Source organism: Talpa occidentalis, unplaced genomic scaffold, assembly GCF_014898055.3.
Source record: "Talpa occidentalis isolate TD23 unplaced genomic scaffold, MPIMG_talOcc4v2.1 talOcc4.5, whole genome shotgun sequence".
NCBI lineage: Eukaryota > Metazoa > Chordata > Mammalia > Eulipotyphla > Talpidae > Talpa > Talpa occidentalis.
The window spans coordinates 21,621,196-21,641,128 of NW_023604861.1; the positions used below are offsets into that span (position 1 = coordinate 21,621,196).

Genomic DNA, 19,933 nt, shown 5'->3' on the forward strand with positions numbered 1-19,933 from the left:
TTATGATCAGCAAGTTTAAATAAACAAATGCATCTAATGGACGTAATGCAAGTACAATGAGTATAATTAGGTAGCCACTTCCCTATCATTAGTTTATAACCTTTCACAATAATCCTCACTCCTATTAATGAGCCATTATATATTTTTGCACTTAACCCTGCTTCTGAAACTGGATTTAAATTCCAAATGCTCTAGCTATAGGTACATGGCAGAACAAAATGAAAATCTAAGTGCATTTAGATGCACAGAGTTGTAGATTGAGAAAAACAGTTAAACTAATGCTGTTTATGAAGGGGGTCTTATATTGGCAAATCAGGAAGTATACAAACCTAGGTATCAGCATTAATTGTATATTTCTGTGGTCTTTATTTAAGGATTTTTTTTTTTTTTTGAGGACAAAAGAAGTGAGGAGGAGGATAACACATTGGAATGGAATTTTTCTCTTTCACTAAAAGAATCTGATTCAGCTAATACAAATATGTAACAACAAGTAATGACATATAGTAACCATGTCCAAACTTAATTCATTGGGCTCTGGTGAAGATCTTGAAGTATCTCAGCTCATTCCATAACTTCAAATTTTTTATCAAATAATTTTAAAAGAAAGTACAATAAAACATGTATTTTCTGAGTATTTGGTAATGCAAAATAACCCATTATTTTGAAGACTAAGATAGTTGAGTTAGCAGTAGATCATTATACTCATAGAAGCTGTTATCAAAGAGTAAGAGTTGTTTATAGGATTAGTTATAGATTAGGGCCTCTGCAGTGCGGGTTCATTCCCAGCCGGTCACGGAGATACCGGCATGGCTCTGCAGACCTGTCCTGTCTCACCCACTGCTCCCCTCTGCAGTGTATTTCAGTCAGTCTGCCTGTTCTGTTCCCTGCTCTGTCTCTGGTGACTCCTTTCACCCCACCGTGCCTCTGACTTGTACCCCGGTTCTTGTATGTATGAATGAATAAATCTTTTTAAAAAAGGATTAGTTATAGATTACATTTCTTAGTTTATTGGTTTTTAGTCAAGCTGGCCTAAATCACTAAGGAGAGAAGAAAAAAAGGAAAAAAATTATCTATGAACAGTTTTTTGTATAAGGACATGTCTCATTGGAAAACGGTTCTTGCCAGTAGTGAAGAGTTGTTTGTTTTAGAAGTTAAAAGCTTAGTAAGGGCCTCCCCGGTGGCACAGCGGTTGAGCGCTGGGCTGTGAAGCTGCCCGCAGCCTCTGCAGAGCCGGTTGGATCCCGGGCTGCTCCCCGGCCACCGGAGGAGGGTCCCACATGGCGCGCAGACCTCTCCTGCCGCCCGCTGCTCCCCTCAGGAGTGTACTTGGGTCCTTCTGCTGCTCTGCTCCCCGCTCTGGCTCTGGTGAATTCTCTCACCCTCCCGCGCTTCTGACTGTACCCAGTGCATGTACAAATAAATCAATAAATCAATAAATCAATCTTTAAAAAAAAAAAGCTTAGTAAGATGGAGTTTGAAGCAAAGGTATAGTCAGTTCAGTCAGCTTGGACATCACTTATTATGCAGTAATAGTGAGTAATTCACACATATATGGTAAACTATGAAAGATAAAACTATTTAGAATGGAATTTTTCTCTTTCACTAGAAGCAAGAATCTGATTCAGCTAATACAAATATGTAACAAGAAGTAATGACATATTGTAACTGTGTCCAAAATTAATTCATTGGGCTTTGGTGAAGTTCTTGAAGTATCTCAACTCATTCTATAACTTCAAAGTTTTTATCAAATAATTTTAAAAGAAAGTACAATAGAACATGTATTTTCTGAGTATTTGGTAATGCAAAATAACCTATTATTTTGAATACTAAGATAGGTGGGTTAGCAAATAGATCAGTATACTCATAGAATGTTCTTAAAGAGTTTGTTCCACTTCTCTCTTTCTTCCTAGTCATCAATCACAGCAAGTACAGCAATGCTGTGAAAACTTCTTAGTTCCCCTTGCTTTAACAACTGAGACCCTGTACCTTAGTTGCATTGCATAGTGTTTTAAAACTGCATTTAGTGCTGCCTACCTCTTTTTATTTATTTTATAATTCCATTTATATGGCATTTCCAGAACAGAAACATATATAAAAACATACTGTGTATTAATGATTGTCTGGGGTGGGTGGAAAAGGGGAAATGAGGAGTAACTGCTAATGGGTATGGCAATTCTCTTTGGGGTGATAAAAATATTCTGGAATTAGGAGTAGTGATGGTTACACAACTGTGAACATATTAAAAATCAGAATTGTAAACTTTAAAGATGAGTTTTTTGGCAATGGGATTCCTTTAAATAAAGCTCTCAATAAAAGCCAAAAAAAAAAAAAAAAAAAAAAAAGAATTCAAGTTCAATCCATATAGATTAATTTAGCTTATTGGAGAACATTATTATAAAGAGATATCAACTTGACATTAGTTTTCTCTTTTTGCCTTGCTAATACACTGAGTGCATGTTGCTACTACATGAATTCTTGTAGTATTATTATGCTAAATCATTAAGCAAATTTTATGATATTGAAGTAAGTAAAGGAGAGTCACTGAAATATGAACCTCCTTTGGGAATTTCTAGTATGTGCACTCTCACATAATCAAGAGAAATGAAAACAACATATAGCTTTAATGATTGTGTTCTCTTTCTAGATAGTCCTTCACTAAAAACATGTCAATGGTAGTTTTTATCTATTCCCAAAATAAAGACAAAATGTTCTAAACAGGAACTGATCTGTGCAGAGCTGCATAGAGAATTATAAACAGTACATTTATTTCTCCTGCAATGTTCTCTGCCCTCTTAATTACATATTTCAATTGCATTAACGTTACTTCTCTTGGGAATTTTCCATTAACTGATCAATCTGTCTATTAGGATATTTTCTGTGACATAATATTGAGCTCCTGCTCTCATTTGCTACTTTCTCCCCCATTAGTGCTAATTAGGTCCCCTTGGATCAAGGACAATAATGCTGTTCCATCTTGGCATTCTCTCTCAATTGCTGTGGACAATGAAGCACAGCTTTATTTATTATGCATTGAATACTTTTAAATTGCCTTGAAAAATTATGTCTGAGATTATAATTATGTTGACTTGCTCTTCTGTGAAAGTTCTTAAACTTTCTGATCTTTTCAAAGCTAAGGTATCTAAAATTTGCTATAATACTGCAAGGAAATGTTGGCTGTATACCAATGACTGCTGATCATATTTATAGGAGAGAAGAGAGAAGAGAGAAAGAAAATGAGAAAATATGTTTTACCAACAATAAAAAAAAGTTTGGAGTGGTCATGTTAATTGCAATAAATAGACATGGAAGCAACAGAGATATCTACCAATGGATAACTGGATCAAGAAGACATGCTATATCCACACTACAGAGTACTATTCAACCACAATAAATAATGAAAAGCAATTATTTTCAACAAAGTAGATGAAGTTTGAGAGAATTATGTATAGTAAAGCAAGTCAGAGTGATGAAAAGCAAACACTGGACATTTACATAACAAACAGTTGGATAATGTAAAATTTTGAAAACCAGTGGACATCTAATAAACAATGTGAGGCATCTGAGGGTTAAGAGAGAGGTGAAGGAAGGGAAGGGAACATGGGAATAGAAGGAATAAAGAAAAATACATACATAAAATGAGGAAATTTAAAAAAATAAAATTCCTCACACACGTTAAAAAAATTACAAAGAAAGGAGAGGTTCTTATGGAGAAGATATCATGAAAAAGTCTATGATGCAAGGTCCATACACTCCGTTCTGTAAGGAGGAGTAAAGGAAACATTACATGCAAAATTTAACACAATGTACATTCGTGATCAATTAAACTATAATTTTGAGTAACTCCATTTCTAACTTAGAACAAAAATATTAGAACATAAAAATTACACTTGCTCTTATGCTTAACGAGCTTAAACTTTTGATTCTTTCAAAATGCCTTTTGCTCAAACCATCTCAGGCATTCAATAAATACTGATAAATTGACAAGTTGTGGAGGGAGGGAGAAGAAATGCACATAGGATTAAAATATCTTATTTTCTATCAGATATAATGTGTGGCGTGAGTTGCCATATAATTTAAGTAGTTATGGGAATCCATATTTGAATTCTTTTGAATAATCACTAAAGTACAATAAGTCAATGACATAAAAAAGGGTAAAAGAGGTAAAAATGATCTAAGTATTAAATAGAATGTGAGAACCTTATCTGATTACTGTTTTAAAAAACCAATTGTAAAAAAAGTCTTTTAAGACTGGTGCAGCAATTTGATTATAGACTGGGTATTACATTATATACAAGAAATTGCTGTCAATTTGTAAGATGTAAAAATAGCATTGTATTGGTAATAAAATATCTATAGTTCTTATTGACATATACTGAGTTAATTTAGTGAGATCTGTTACCAGGTATTTAGGAAAGAAAAAAAGACAGTGGGAAGTACATGAAATAAAGTATACTAAGTGATAAATATATATATATATTCATTATTTTATTCTCCACTTAAGTGTATACTTAAAACTTTCAAAATAGTGTTTAAAATAATATAAAAGTAATATATATTCAAATGTAAAAGTACAAAAAAATACAAGCCATACATAAATTAAAATACAAAAGTCATCCCTCACCACAATTCACAAATTCTATTTACAGGGGAAACAATTATTAACAATTTAGTGTATACACCATTAGGAACATTTCTATTACATATATTGTCTACTTATACATATTTTATTTTACCAAAATGCTCTTTAATCTTTTTTTTACTAAAATTATATCTTGGACTTTTTTATGTCAATAAATTTAAAACTCCCTTATTATATTAGTAGTAACTAAGGCAGAGAATTCAATTGTTTAGATATTTTACATGTTTGACATACATTTACTATTCCATAAGGATAAATATTTAATCTGTTCCCAGTTTTTGAGTATTGTAATCAATAACCTAAGGGACCTTTTGTACATGTCTCCTTAAACATTTGTTTGTGCCCATAGAATCAAGTTTTTTTGTTTTCTTTTATTGAGGTAAGAATGGTTTACAACACTCTATATGATTTAAATGTATAAGTTCATACCTCTTCAGATGTAAGTTACCACACCACACCCATAATTCTACACCATTGTCTGTTGTCCTTCTCCCTCCTTTGTTCTTAACCCTCAAGTCTCCCCTCTTGTAGCCCCATTTCTATAGTCAGATTTCTGGGCTTCATTTTGGTTTAGTTTCATCTATTTTTTTGTTTTGTTTTTATAGTCTACATTTGAGTGAAATCATCTAGTACTTGTCTTTTTTCTTCTGACTTATTTCCATGTTATCACAAATGTGAAGACTTCGTCTTTTTTTTTTTTAACGCCTCAGTTGTATCCCATTGTTTCTATACACTAATCTTTATCCATTCATCAATCATTGGGCACTTTAGTGGTGTTTATATCTTGATTAATGTAAATAATGCTTCAGTGAACATTGAGGTGCACATATTTAGAATTACAGTTTTTATTCTTTGGGTAAATACCCAGAAGTGAGATAAGATGATATTTTAAAAGTAGAATGGAGAAGCAGTCTAAATTATTGAACAAGTGCTGGGTACTCTAACCAGACTACCTGGACCCTAATTTTAGTCTTGTCACTGATGATCTGAGTGATTTCAGACATACTGTTAAAGTTTCTGAAAATTGAACCAATCATATTATTATTCATCTCATAACATTATTATGAGAATAAACAACATACATATAAAGCATTTAGAATAGTTGTTAGTGAGACATATACATGTCATTTTCTTTCTCTGGTTTCTGCTAATATTTGGTCCTTGACCCCAGTTCCTGGCACAGATCTCCTAAAATTCTTTTACTTTTCTAAGTAGTAGGAGTGTCTGACACAGAGCTGCTAGATCCTTTGGAATTTCCTGGGCAATAGAAAGAATTTTCTAATGAGGTGGCTCTAGGTGGGCTGCTGGATAGAGCAGTCCCCTGAAAAAAGACCAACACATTATCAGAAGTTTGGAACTTTCAGCCTAACCTCCCTTTCTCTGTAGAGGAAAGGGAGTTAATAATCAGTCATGCCAAGAGGGAGAGCCAAAAGGGTGGTGTTCCCCAACACCATAGGGACAGAAACTTCTGTACTTGAGAACATTCTGGATCTCTATGGATCTGACTAATCATCTGTATCCTTTTTGTTTCTTTTTACATTAAGCCGATAAACACAAATGTTTATCCAAGTTCCTTGAATCATTCTATCAAATTATTAAATTCAAGGAGTGGATCATGAGAACCTACAATTATAACCATGCAGAAGTACAGGTGCTATAGGCATCCAAAGTGGAGACAGCTTAGTGAGACTGAGCCCTTAACTTGGGTCTGACACAAACTCCAGGTAAATAAGATACTCAGAATTGGTAAATGTAGGGGAAAATACCATACATCTGGTTACAGAAGTGTTCTGTATGAGTACAGTGCATAGGAAAAAAAAGTTTTTTATTTTTCATTTTCTTAATATTTATTGCAGTAGAACATTTATTTACAAGTGCTGTGGCTACCTTTATATTACTTCAGTGAAATATTAACTAATGTCCTTCACCCCTTTTCTCACTGAGATAAAACTTAACTCTAGCAGATTCCAGAGAGATAAATAGCCACCTACAATTTCTGATCAGACCTGAATTTCCGGAGAAGAGAATCTGCATTATTCAGCTTCAACATGACCGAAAGAAATTCCAGAGCACATTCACCTTGAGGTATATGTCAAACCAACACACTTATCATTAGGCTGGATGAAATCTTACGAATGAAATCAGGTATTTGAAGATAGTAGAGAGCAACGTAGGCAGCCAATATGTAAAGAGCCACAGTCACAGAGAGAAGAGACGCACACAGATGGGAGTTCAACATTCTCCACTTTGCCCCTTGGGACATTTGTTAATACGTAAGCACCCCAGGATTTAGTGTCCAAGCAGAACATTCAACCTCCAAGCTCAGGGCTTTCAATATTTTCACAGGGATGGAAAGATAAAAATTGATGCTCAAGAACAATCAAGGTATAACCTTGGCTTTTCATTTGACCCTGGAAAGGTTACGTTCCAGGAATGAAAACAAACCAAAATATACCAAAAATGGACTGAAATTTCATCACAAGTCATTACAACCATTGACTGAATCAAGGTAATCCACACTTACACAAACTGACTACCAGAAGGAAAGTGAATCCTCTCTGGATGGAATATAAAATCATTCTAATTTCTCTAATCTTCTATATCTAATATTCAGCTTTTAATCAAAAATTACTAGTCATGCCAGGAAATACAAATTAATAAAAACAAAAGTCAAAGAAACAACAATAAAATTGGACAACTAAAAAGGATCCACAGATAAACAAATAATGCAGTTGTTACTTATGGCAAAGAAATTACAAATATTTCCTTCAAGTAAGCAATAATAAAACAAACATCTGACTTACCATCATAAGTGATAAAAGAAAACAATTGTAAGCTATATTTCTATATCCCAAGAAAATAAACATCAAAAGAGAAGACATTTTACACAAATAAAAAGCTATAGAAACTGGCTGCACAATAACTGAATATACTTTAACACAACTGAACTATACACTTTTAAATTACTGAGACGGTAAATTTTATGTTGTATATTCTGGGATAACTTTTTTTTTAAAGTGAAGGAGAGGAAAAATAAAATAAATAAGGGGGTGAGTTTTGTGCTATATAAATTGTACCTCAGTAAAACTTAAAGTGAAGAAGAAATAAAAACATTTTAAAACAAACAAAAACAGAGAATTCATTATTAGCAGACCAGCATTAAAAGAAATATTAAAGATAGTTCTTCAAATGGAAAAAAAAAATACCAAGTAGAAACACAGAAAGGTGACACAGAATGAAAAGCAATAGAAAAAAACTATAAGTAATTGTAATAGCAGGAAACAATAATATTACTTGGAGGGAGACTAAAATATACATATTCATGAAAATATAAGAAAAAGGCAAAAGTATAGTGTATGTTGTAATGTCAGTGGTAGCCACTAGAAAATATTATAAAATAATGTAAAATCAATAATTAAGAAAGGAGAAAAAAGGTTTATAAAAATATTTTATATTTATATTTATAAAATATTTTATAGCATAAAACAGAACATGTCAAAATGTGACATGCAATTTGGAAAATGTGACTCTATAGAAAATGTTCCCCTTGCATATTTGTACTAATGCTGTAAAAATCTCAAAAGAAGTTTGAAAATTTAAAAAAAGAAATGTGACATACAAGTGAAACTGTACTTAGAGTGAAATTTAGATAATGTTGATATTAGGACAACCACAAGCTCCAATTCAATGACCTCAGAATCCATCTTAATAAATGATGACACCCTTTTAATTTGTGCACTTTTCATGATATATATTATACTTTAAATATTAAGGATTCACTCAAAATATCTTTTTAAAAAACGAAACTCTACAAGGTACAGTCTCTGGTTCTACAAGTGTTGAAAGGATCTCAAAGTTAACAATTGTATATGATAAACCAGTCAGGTCCAGCCCCTTCTTAGCATGTACTTAAAAGCCTATGCATATCACAGTCTTCCAGGATTGTGCCATTTTTTTTTCCACTTTATATATGCTTAAAGTCAGATTAACCTTTTTAAAACCACTCTACACCAGGAAGGAACGCCCAGACTCTGCGTGTTTCAGGCTCACCCTTCCAGAAACAGGCAGACACAAGTCTCTGAGCAGACAGAAAAAACCAGTTACTCTGCAGGTATTAATCTCACCACACCCAGCCAGCAAGAAATATCTGTTCAGCATATACATCACCGCACTAGCCTCACAACAAGATTTGCAAAGTATGAAATTACATAGGCAGTATCCTCAACAAATTTCTGACCTCTTTTCATGACACAATAAAACATAAAGTTAAGACTCCTCAGTTGCATGATTTACATTGTTAAACAACTAACCTTTAATTGCTGTAATCTCCTGCAACTGACCCTACTCTGTACTTTATTCATAAAACTAAATATTGTTTTGAAAAAACAATGAACTCAGTGTTTTAGCTCTGGAACTTAATCCTTAATGTATGAACAGAGAATTTTCATAATGTGCTTAGGAATTTTCATTTGAAAAATTATTTTGGGCATCACTGTCTGTATATTTAAATTTATTCTCCCATAAATAGAATTACATTATCTGTGAGCACTCATTAAAAAGACTTCTTTGAAAACATCAGAATAACATCATCAATATGATACAATTCTCAGTCACATTAAACATCTAAGCACTTTAAAATTTTTATGCTTTCATTTTTAAGCACTAGTGTGACAGCTGTCCATTTATACAGTTTTGTGCAATAAAATGTAGGAAACCGCTTCTTTATTGAAATTATGAACTTCATTGTGAATAATCTCATATTTAAGAAAATATTATTAGAAATAGTACTTTGGATAAATCTAAGGCATTGGCTCCCCAATGAATGTAAGCAATGTATTTCCTTGAGTATGAAGAGGGAGATCAATCCCACCCTACCCTCCACTCCAGTTCCTGTGGAGCAGGCTGCATCTGCAGGCATTAACGTGACTCCTTGATTAGCAAGGACAAGAAAATCAGCTCGAGGGGAGGGGTCTCTGCCCTAATTATTCCTTTTGGGGAGCCTCCCAAGACATAAGTCAATGTCTACTTCCCTGTGAGAAGAGGATGCTCCTTTTCCCAAAGGATTCCCTCGGAGGGCTGTGACAGCCTGGCATACAGGGAGGAGACTGCATTCGAGAAGCTTGGGGCAGATACTAATGCCAGATATATAGATGGTTGCTACAGGGAAGACCTGTGCCCCTTTTGCAATCAAGCACCACCCTTTGTGGAAAGATAATAAGTGTCTTGCAAATCTTTCTCCACCTCCATGTATTTCCTCACGTTTCACCTCCCTTGCACATTTGAACTATTAGAACTCTTTCTGTGCACTCCTACTGCTTCCACTAATTCTAATCTGGACTGTTCCTGTCTGAATTTGCACCCGTTCTTAACGCATTCTTAGAAATTACCAATACTTTCAGTCAAAGCTAAAGTTCTCTTTTAAAACAATTATCTTTCAAAAAATTGCTGCCTATTTCAGTGTTCCTGCATCAAAATATGTTAAAGCTTGGGATCAAGTATCTGTCAGCTTACAATAGAGCAATGAAATATAGGGGAGCCCTAAATGTTATTCACCACATTGAGACACTATTAAAAACCACTTCTAAACGACAATATTTTATCAGTTTCTTTTTTCCTTTACTTGATATGTTTCATTCAAATTATCTCTGATACCATGGTAACTTATTTCTAGTTAAAAGATTCATTTCACAAGTACTGTTTTTAGAAAGCGAGACGAAGAGCATGTCAAATAATAACCATTTTATGTTTGTAAAACATCCTGGTAACACTTCATTTTCACATATCTTCTGGAATTTGATCTTTCAAATAAGACTCATGGTGGGCAAGGCAAGCTTCATTACTTGCACCCTAGTACCAGAACCTTGTGGCTAATGCAGCATTCTAGTGCTTTCACTGTAACACACACTGTCTTTTCAAGCATTCATAGCAACTCAAATATTCACAGCAACAATCCATCATTATATATAACATCTAAGCATTACTAAACAAACATGACATTTTCATTTTCTGTAACATCTTTAAACCGAAATGGAAGAAGCTAGATGTGAATTCAGGCCAAGGATGGTAGGATCTAAACAATGCACTAGACTTGCATCTCCCCACTATCCCTCTCTGGCCCCCATCCCAAGTAAAAGACTCCAAGATTGCCCCCAGTGTCTGCTAATTTTTTGGACACATATGGGTTCATATCCTTCTGCTTAGGGAAAGGCTTACAAAAAAGTCTTCATGGGTTTATCGAGGCATGTTGGCTTGAAACTTCATTCTAGAAACCCAAGGGAAAAGAACACTGGAATCTCAGCCTGTGTGTCTATGTTCAGCAAAGAGGTTGTTTATACTCTTCTCCCTACCTTCAATCTTTGGAGAGCTTCAGTCCTTTGCACTGTATTTCATGGTGAGAAGAGAATGCTAGCAGACCTCAGCTTGCCTAGAGAAGAGCCAACGACAGTTAAGAGAACCACCGTTGCCCATGACTGGAGGTGGTCTGAGACCTAAAAGTGAGTGTTTGAGTTTCTCTCTCACTGCATGGAAATCATGACCCACATGATGCTCCCTATTGCTCTCCAGTCTCAGATACCCCGACATCTTCAAGGTGACCGAATAATCACATTCTCTTTCAAGTCACAGCATTTGTACAAACCTCAGTTTAGAAGAATCTTCCGCTTTACTTGTCTACCTCTTACTCATCCGTTTTCACAGTTTGGTCAGAGCCTTCTCCAGGAAGCCATCTTTCAGTCTGTGTACCTCAGCACCACCTTACATGCTCCTAGAGAGCCTCATGTGATCTTTAGCATGGTTCTTACCACACTTGATTGTAATCAGCTTGTCTAGTGTAGTTACAAGACTCTAAATTATCAGAGGGTGGGGATTATATCTTATCATATTTGTATTCCTAAAAGCTAGCCTCAAGCCTACTGCATCATAACATTGGATATGTGTGTGATGAATATTCCAAATTCAACATCTAGAAGCATGTTCCCCACTAAAGATATGAATAATCAGATTAAAGGGCAAAAGAAGGAACAAAAGAATGCTTACCCCTGCCTCCATCCCATAACTTCTGATACCTCCTGGCCCCTCACAATGGTTGTGTATACAAATCCCCTCACTGAATTGCTGCAATTAATTTTAACTCTACTCCTGCTACTACTTGCCCCAGATTTGATTGAGAGGCTATTGATTGCCTGGGGAAACCCTCTCTGTCAGGGCAACTGTGTCCTCCAAAGGAAGAAGATGCCAACAGCCCCATCGTTTCTCTCGCTGCTCCTAACATTGACAGTTACAGACCAACCCAATTCCAAATCAAACTGCATTAAAATTCAGCAGGTTATTAGAACCATCCAGTCCACATTATTTGCTATGCTAAAATAATCTGGTCAGACATGCATTGCCTGGTGTTTTGTTTTGCTGGAGTTATCTTGCCTTTGCTGAGCTGATAATATGCCTGAATCATCCTTCTGTCCATATTTGCTTTTTCCAGTCTCACTTTGATTAATTTAAACTCTTAGTTTGCTTTTCTATACTTCAAATCAGGTGATATTCCTTTGAAATTCAGTTTGGCCAAGAATTCCTGATGTCATCTCATTTCACCAGTTCTCTTAGATTGCCCCAAATTTTGCCCTTAAATTTCCATTCTCTTTTTGAACCTGACAGTTCAGCTCTGACACCAGGACTTGTGCTCTGCTTGAGATTTTTTGCACCCATGTTTGCTTTTTTTATTCCAAATTCAACATTTACAAGCATGTTCCCACTAAAGATATGAATAATCAAACTGAAGGGCAAAGATGACCTTAAATACTTCTAAGATAAACTCTTCCTAATTGTTTACCTTAAAGCAGTGAAAATCTTCATTTTTTTGTAGATTCTGCCGGCAATACTGATATAATCGCTGATCAACAATTTAGAAGGACACTGTAAATGGAACCAAAATTAAGAGTCTGAAATAACTAGGGAGTTTTTTTTACAAACTTTCATGTGATCACACCATGGCTCTTGCATCCCATGGCAAATCCATTTTTATAAGTCTATTTATGAGTACAAAAAGGCTTAGCCACCACTCCTCTGGCTTGCCAGTTGAACTGACTGCTGCTATTTTAACCGCAATCCCCTTTAGAAAGAGCACAGCCAACAGTTCTAAATTCCCAGGGGAACTGTAACTGTTTATACTGAGAAAACGGAATGACACATCATTTGGAAATTCGCTACTATTTAAGCCACTATCGACTTCTTGTTGTTTTTCGAATTGTCCAGCTCGCTCTCTTAAAGGCCCAAAGTATCATACTTTCACTTCAATACTAAAGGGTGACTAGTTCTACCATAGAAAGTCTTTTGGAGAAGAGATTAGATAATCAGTCCACAGGAACCAACACAACCCAAAAAATAGTCTCAAGCCTCAGACATTATTCCCCAATAGGCAAAGCACATCACTTTCCCTTAAACACTAATAATGGAAATGGTTACAGTTTGCCAGTCTAGGGTAAGGATTTGGCAACTTAAGAATTCAAAGTCTTACCTAAGACTCATTTTTAGAGGTCGGAAAAGATCCCAATCTGAATAAAAAGACATGCTCTAGAACAGAAAGGAATAAAGTGGTTATTCCCACCAATCTGCTTTGACCACTTTAGTGGGGAATATGTGGTTAGCTGCACTATCCTAACCTCTTAGAGATATTCATTCCCTAATCTTTCCATTCATTCAAGTCTGTTCCAAACCCACAATTAGACTGCTTTTCTTAGGTAGTACCAGAGCATCCTGTTGACTTGATTTTTGCCTCAGCCTAGAATTTTTTCATCTAGATTCAACTCTACCCTACCCCAATCATCTAGCAGTGAACTGTACCGGGGGTCTTGAGCCAGAACAGGCTTGATTTGGAAGAAAAAAGCTTTCCAAACTCATTTCCCATAGAAGATGTTTCTTTGCAAATGTCTAGAACTGTTAACTCTGGGATTTTAGAAAACTTTGCAAGCTGACATGCTATTCTGCCTTATTTTCCTGTACTCTAGCAGAAGATATCAGACTTCCAGGTCAGAGACTAATAATTTTATTACTCATAGCACAGCTGGCACCTTGAAGTTCATGTTCATGTTGGTTCCCCTTATCTCTCAAGTCCCTTGGGGGTTACATAGGGAAGTCTAGGTAGATGCTACTCAGGCAATGAATGGGTTTGCATCACAGCTGAGAATCCCTGAGCCTAAGAAAGCAACCATTTATTATTAAAGACTGTTCCACAAGAAAACCTGTTCAGAATTGCTCAAGAGAGCTCACCTTTATCATACTGACACCAAACAAACCAGTCCTCTGCTGCAGAGAAAGATACCATCTTTTTCTGCTATTCACTAGCAAACACCTTTAATCCAATCATCCAAAACAAAGGTTACCTGTGCTCAGGTAGAAAAAAGTATAGAAATATGAGAAACCCATGGATAATTTTTCTTAATAATAAGTTGAAAATGTTTCTGAAATTTGAATGAATGACACAATTCACAGACACTTTGAAAAATGGACAAAGTAATGAGCACTTCATGCAAATAGTTCATCCATTCTCAACTTCTCTAAATAAGCATAGGAGCATGTGTCAACAAAGGTAATTTCTACTCACCAAGGAAGATTCTCATTTTATTTTGCTAATTTTTAAGGCATTTTTTCTCTTTTACTACTTGGCATTCATTAGAATAAATCCTGTAAAACTTAACAAGTTCACTTTAAAACTTACCAAATACTACTACTCTGTGGAAACAATTTGTTTCAAATACCATTCCAAATACCATTCAAATACCACACATTTTTTATTATAAAAATCTTTATCCCAAAGACAAAAGAGTAAATAATATAATTTTGAAATTTAAATATTACTTTTTATTCTGTTTGGAGTCCATTGTTCTTCACTGAATTTCAGCTCTAGGATTTACTCTTGCAACACAGATCAACTGAGATGGATTAGCTCAGTCTGAATAAACTCATTCTCCACATTAAGGCTAATTTTCCAAAGTTCGATAGGACTATGGTATATGCTCTAACAAAATTTTCTTTGGTCTATCATTCAAGGAATATTTATGAGCACTGACCTAATATAGGCATATTAATAAGTAAGAGAGAAATAAAGTGCAGATTTATACATATTCCCCTTAAATTTGAGGACACTTTTGAATGGTTTGCCTTAAGATCAAATCAACTTAATTTCTTTCAAGCTTCAATTGATTTGTGCTTCTAGTAAGGGCCAAGTATAGAAAGAACAACTCAGGTCATCAGTAGGTGAGTATCTTTTGAGTTCCTACTATATGCCAAACATCATATTAGGTGTTAGAGATGCAGCACTGAGCAAGACAGGCCTACTTCATGACCTCACAAGACATATACATCTATTTTGTGGGTAAAGACAATAAAATGAGTGTGAAATTTAAAATGCTCTAAGATCTTTAAAAATGTGTTATTAGTTAAAAAGGGAGGTAAGTCATGTATGGCAAAATGTTAACAGTTAATCTAGGAGAAGATACGTGAATATTCATTTTACTATTCTTTTGATCTTTCCATTGAGTTAAAATTTTTCAAAAGAAATTGGGGGAAAATTTATAATAAATCAGTGAAAAAAATTAAAAAATTCAAAGTCAAATTTCTTTGGTAATTTAATATTCTCTTTTCTTAGCTGTAATATTTGTATGTTCTATGAGTTCTGCTTCAATTGTTTCCACATTAGAACCAACCAAAAAGTAGCCAAGGAATTGCCATAAGACTTAGATTGCATTTTCCCTACTACAGAATAAACTACTGCAAGCAAATACCATGGCTTTTGAAATGGCAAGCATTTTTATTAAAATGTTCTATAAAATATGTCATCATATTTCATCTGTGACTAAGTAGATATGGAGAATTACAATGTTCAGACATGTTATTTGCTATTATTTATTTGCTATTATTTATTTATTAAGCCATTCTCTAAAGCAATGCATGCTTTATGCATTTTAACTTATCTAGCCTTTAATGAGTATAATAAATTATAACAGACAACTAAACTCAATATATCTGTGATAAATATGCTGAAATATACAAAATGTAGCATCTTAATTTTTTGAAATATCAGAAATATATAAACAACTATATGCAAAAGGAAAAAACTAGACCCTAGCTCACAAAACTTGAAATGGATTAAAGGCCTTGGACATAAGGCCTGGGACCATAAAATACATAGATGAAAACATAGTCAAAACACTTCACAACATTATGTTATCTACAATTATCTACAATTTTGAAAAGCATGTCTTTCTAAGTCTTTTTTGCCATAGAAATGAAAAGGTTGAATGCAATAAATGCAAGAACAGAGTCATTTCTGTGCATTGATTTAAAATTTTTTGAGCATATAATACCAGGTTCTATATTAGATGCTGGGATGCAGACAATGCAGAAAGAAATGATAATACTGTGACTAGTGGTAAATGTTACCAAGAGGCAAAATACAGTAAAAGTTGTGGCTGAGTAGGGGATGTGCAACTTTAAATAAGGGAACAAGGGAGGCTTCAATGAGCCTTAAATGATAACCATGAGATACCTTACACATACCTGATGAACAGTGTCCCAACAAGAGGGCAATGGTAAGTGCAATGTTTCTAAAATTGGAAAGAATCTGATTTACTGGCAGAAAAGAAAGAAAGACAATTTAGCTGAAGTAGAGTATACAAGGGGAAAAATAATAGTCTATAAATTTAGAGAAGGAAACAGAGATCAGATTATGTAAGAACCTGTAGTCTCTAGTGAGGAATCTGAATTGTATTCAATCTGCAATGCCAGGTCCTTGTATGCTGGCACTGATTCCACTGATCTATTCATGAATATAGTTCTAGAACAATAAACTAACTATACTAATAATCAGACTACTTAGAATCAAGACATCATGGAAATCATTCACAGGGAAGCAAACAATGAAAAAATCTCAACCAAATAACTTAATCTGGCTGAGAAATCTATTTCTTACTTTAATCTGATTTATATATTAGGGTTCCAAATAAGCAATCAGAAGAGAATTCACAATAGTCACCACCTCCATTACTCATCTACTTGCATCTGAACCCACTGACTTTTTGTCTGCTATTACTGTGGATGAATGAATGATCTTCCTTCTGAGACCAGTCTCTCCACCTGTGCATTCATGTATAGCACTTCTCTCCTAATCAACAACACATTTCAACTTTTTTTTCTCTTCTGCCCCTCATTTTTTGCTTTTTTATAGGCTTATACTCGTCAACATTATACATGCAGTAATTTCTCCAATTTTAAATATGTATATACATATTTCTACACAGAAAAGTCTCTCTTGGCCCATACATCTCTCCCCAGCTACCCACTCACTTCTAGGTGCTGTAGGAAAAACTCAAAAGAGTTGTCTACCTGAACAGCCTTAATTGCTCTCTTTTAGTTCTCCGTAGAATGCTTTACAAATGTCTGCCCCATGGATTCTGTTCTTGTCTAGATAACTTAATCTATCTGCTTCCCATATTATCAGTAGTTACCATCTTCCTTACTCATAAAACAGCCATGTGCTTTAGAAGACTTGGACCTTTCTCTAGTCTAATGGTGAGGAATCAAAATTTTAGTCTCTAACTCATTCTCCAAACAACCTTTGACCCTACCATGACCTGGCTTAGGAAGGACAGACATCTACCCCAATTCTAGTTCATGAAGCCTGAGGGAGCTTTACTGTTATAATGAAGTGGATGTTCTAGTTTACATATTGTCCTGATAGTGAATATTAAGCAATACCAATTTCAACTTAATTATTAATCAGATAGTGACTAATGTCTTTTTGAATGTAGGATTTCTCCTTCCATTTTGCTAATCAGAATTCTGGAAGTTGTCCTTTCAAGAGTGACTACCAACTCTCATCTCCATTTCACTACACTCAAGATAAGTTCATTTTCCACCCTCACCATCTCATTTTAATAAAGTTGTCTGGTGTTTTACCTTCTGAAGCAATATATTTCTATCCTTTTTGATATTCATATCTACTCTAATACAATGGCCAATATCATTATATGATATTTAGAATCTGTATAAAATTACAATTTCTCCGAGGGCAAGGACCCTCTCTATTTTTCTTATCACTGGGTGTTCAGCATTTGTCACAGCATAGGCATGTAGTAGTATTCAACAATGATGGGTTGAATGTAGGAAAGTAACCAGAAGAAAGTAGGAAAGTAACCAGAAGAAAGGAAACTCTCCACACATTAATGTATGAAAATATTCCACACATATAATTGTGCTGTATTCAGACATTCTGTTCCTTGTAATGTGAATGAATCCATTTCATTCAGATGGTACATTAACTAAGCTTTTTCTTTTTCTTTTTTTATTCTAAGTTACATAAATGAATTCTGGATAGCTTCAACAAAAAAAAAAGTGGGAATAAGCGCCTTTTTTATTCTAAGTAACATAAATGGATTCTGGATAATTTAAACAAACAAAAAGAGTGACAAGGGGATTTACTGGACAAATACTGAAGCATTTCACAGGATCAGTGGAAGAAGAGGACAGCCAAAGTGCAGGAAAGCCGAGACCAGACAGCTGAGAAACCTCCGAGCAAGAGTGTATAAACCTTATGTTTGGGTACTGCCACTGATACAAGTGACCTCCAGCTAGATCCAAGCTGCATGCTTCTCTCCTACAAGTTTCAAACTGTCAGAGGAGAGAATATGATTGGCCCAGCTTGAGTCAACTGTCACTTACCCTTTGATTGTTCAACTGTCTCTGGAGAGGCAGTGTCAATACTTTAGCAATAGCCATTAGAGGCCTGCTTCTATGTTTTGATCCATCCCCAAGAAAGAGAAAACTATCATGAGCAAAGTGGTCATCTTAGATTTCATCCCCTTTTGATGAAGACAGGGCAGATGTTTACACTGTCCAGTAATCATGCAAGGGAAGTGGTAATTTCAGGGGTCAAGCCTGTCAACAAATATATATCTTAATATAAACTTATTTATATTTTTTATTTTTATATTTCTTTATATCTATATGTACTAATGTATATTTATATATCATTTAACATGTATTATGAAAATTTTCTAACAAATAAAATTAGAGAAAAAACTACAATGATCCCTAATGTACCCATTTCCCAGCTTTAATAATTATCAACATTTTATTGTTTGTGTTTATCTTTTCTATACACCAAAACTATTTCCTAGGATTGTGTGAGCTCACAATCCAGAGTTCACAATTCTAGAGATCACAATCCAGAAAGAATGATGACTTTTACTTAAATAACAAAGAGAAACAAATGCCATATGTAGAGAGAGTGCCATGTGATGTTCAGGGAAGGGAGATAGAATGGAGACTGAAGTCAGAGAATATATATCACAATTTGATCAAAAGTGCAGAAACAAGAATGTGACAAATAAAAAGTTACAGATCATAAAAAAAATCTGAAAATAAGGCTTCAGACGAGACCAGGTGTCTCGTCTGAAGCAGTTTTCAGATTGTATAAGTTGAAGTTTTTGCAATTTTTATACATAATACAGGAAAATAAAGTTGCAGAACAAACTCAGGAGTGGAGTGATAGCAACCTACCATCCTTAGAAACACAGCAGTAGCAACCTGAAACTTTGCCCAGACTATTTTGCTGGGTAACCTGTTTCAGGAGAGAAAAAGCGACTAAAGAAGGAATTACCCATTCTTTTAATCCTTTTCACATGTGCATTTCCCAAAGAGAAAATATTGATGATTGTAATAATAGTTGTTTTCAACATTTGAAGGACTATCACATAAAAGTCAAACCCAATATCAACTGGGAAAGGTTATTCACTCACTCAATCTGAAATGTATTCCCAATCTTCTTCATTATGAAAATGCCTATTAATTCTTTAAGACTCCACTCAGACATGAACTCTGAATAGCCTTTGTAAGTATCCCTGGGAAAACCAGAACTTTCTCTGAGCTTTAACTAAGAAAATTTAAAGAAGTTATATTTTAATGTGAAAATCATGTATTGTATAATTACTTTTGAAGAAACAACCTCATATTTTCTTTTACTACTTCATTCTATCATAAAAATTTCAAAGGCTATGATATCACTAGATTTGCTCAGGATCAAAAGCATTGCCCAGAGGGTGCTTTTATGGTTAATAAAATTTTCTAAAAGAGAAAAGTAATAACTTGCAATAACCATTGTAGCAAGAGAACTCCAATTTGGAACATATGAAAACTTTTAATATACTATTGAAAGAAATTATCTCATTAAATATCTCACACTTTGTTGAATAAAAAGTGATTATCCAATGACCACTAATTTTTCTTTTATGGATTTTTTCATAA

At 34.5% G+C, this 19,933-nt stretch overlaps 1 protein-coding gene across 2 annotated transcripts in view; it reads right to left on the reverse strand.

Annotated features, from left to right (window-relative positions):
- Window positions 1–19,933, reverse strand: part of SCEL (sciellin) — a 252,536-nt gene that overhangs the window by 203,876 nt on the left and 28,727 nt on the right. Inside the window, exons 2-3 of one of the 2 annotated variants that reach the window (XM_054701462.1) lie at window positions 13,149–13,204; window positions 12,465–12,547 (exon numbers count right to left, since the gene is read on the reverse strand). The gene's annotated coding sequence lies outside the window, so the exon portion shown is untranslated. Of the gene's footprint in view, window positions 1–12,464; window positions 12,594–13,148; window positions 13,205–19,933 lie in introns of those variants that run through there. The other variant, XM_054701464.1, reaches the window with a different exon arrangement.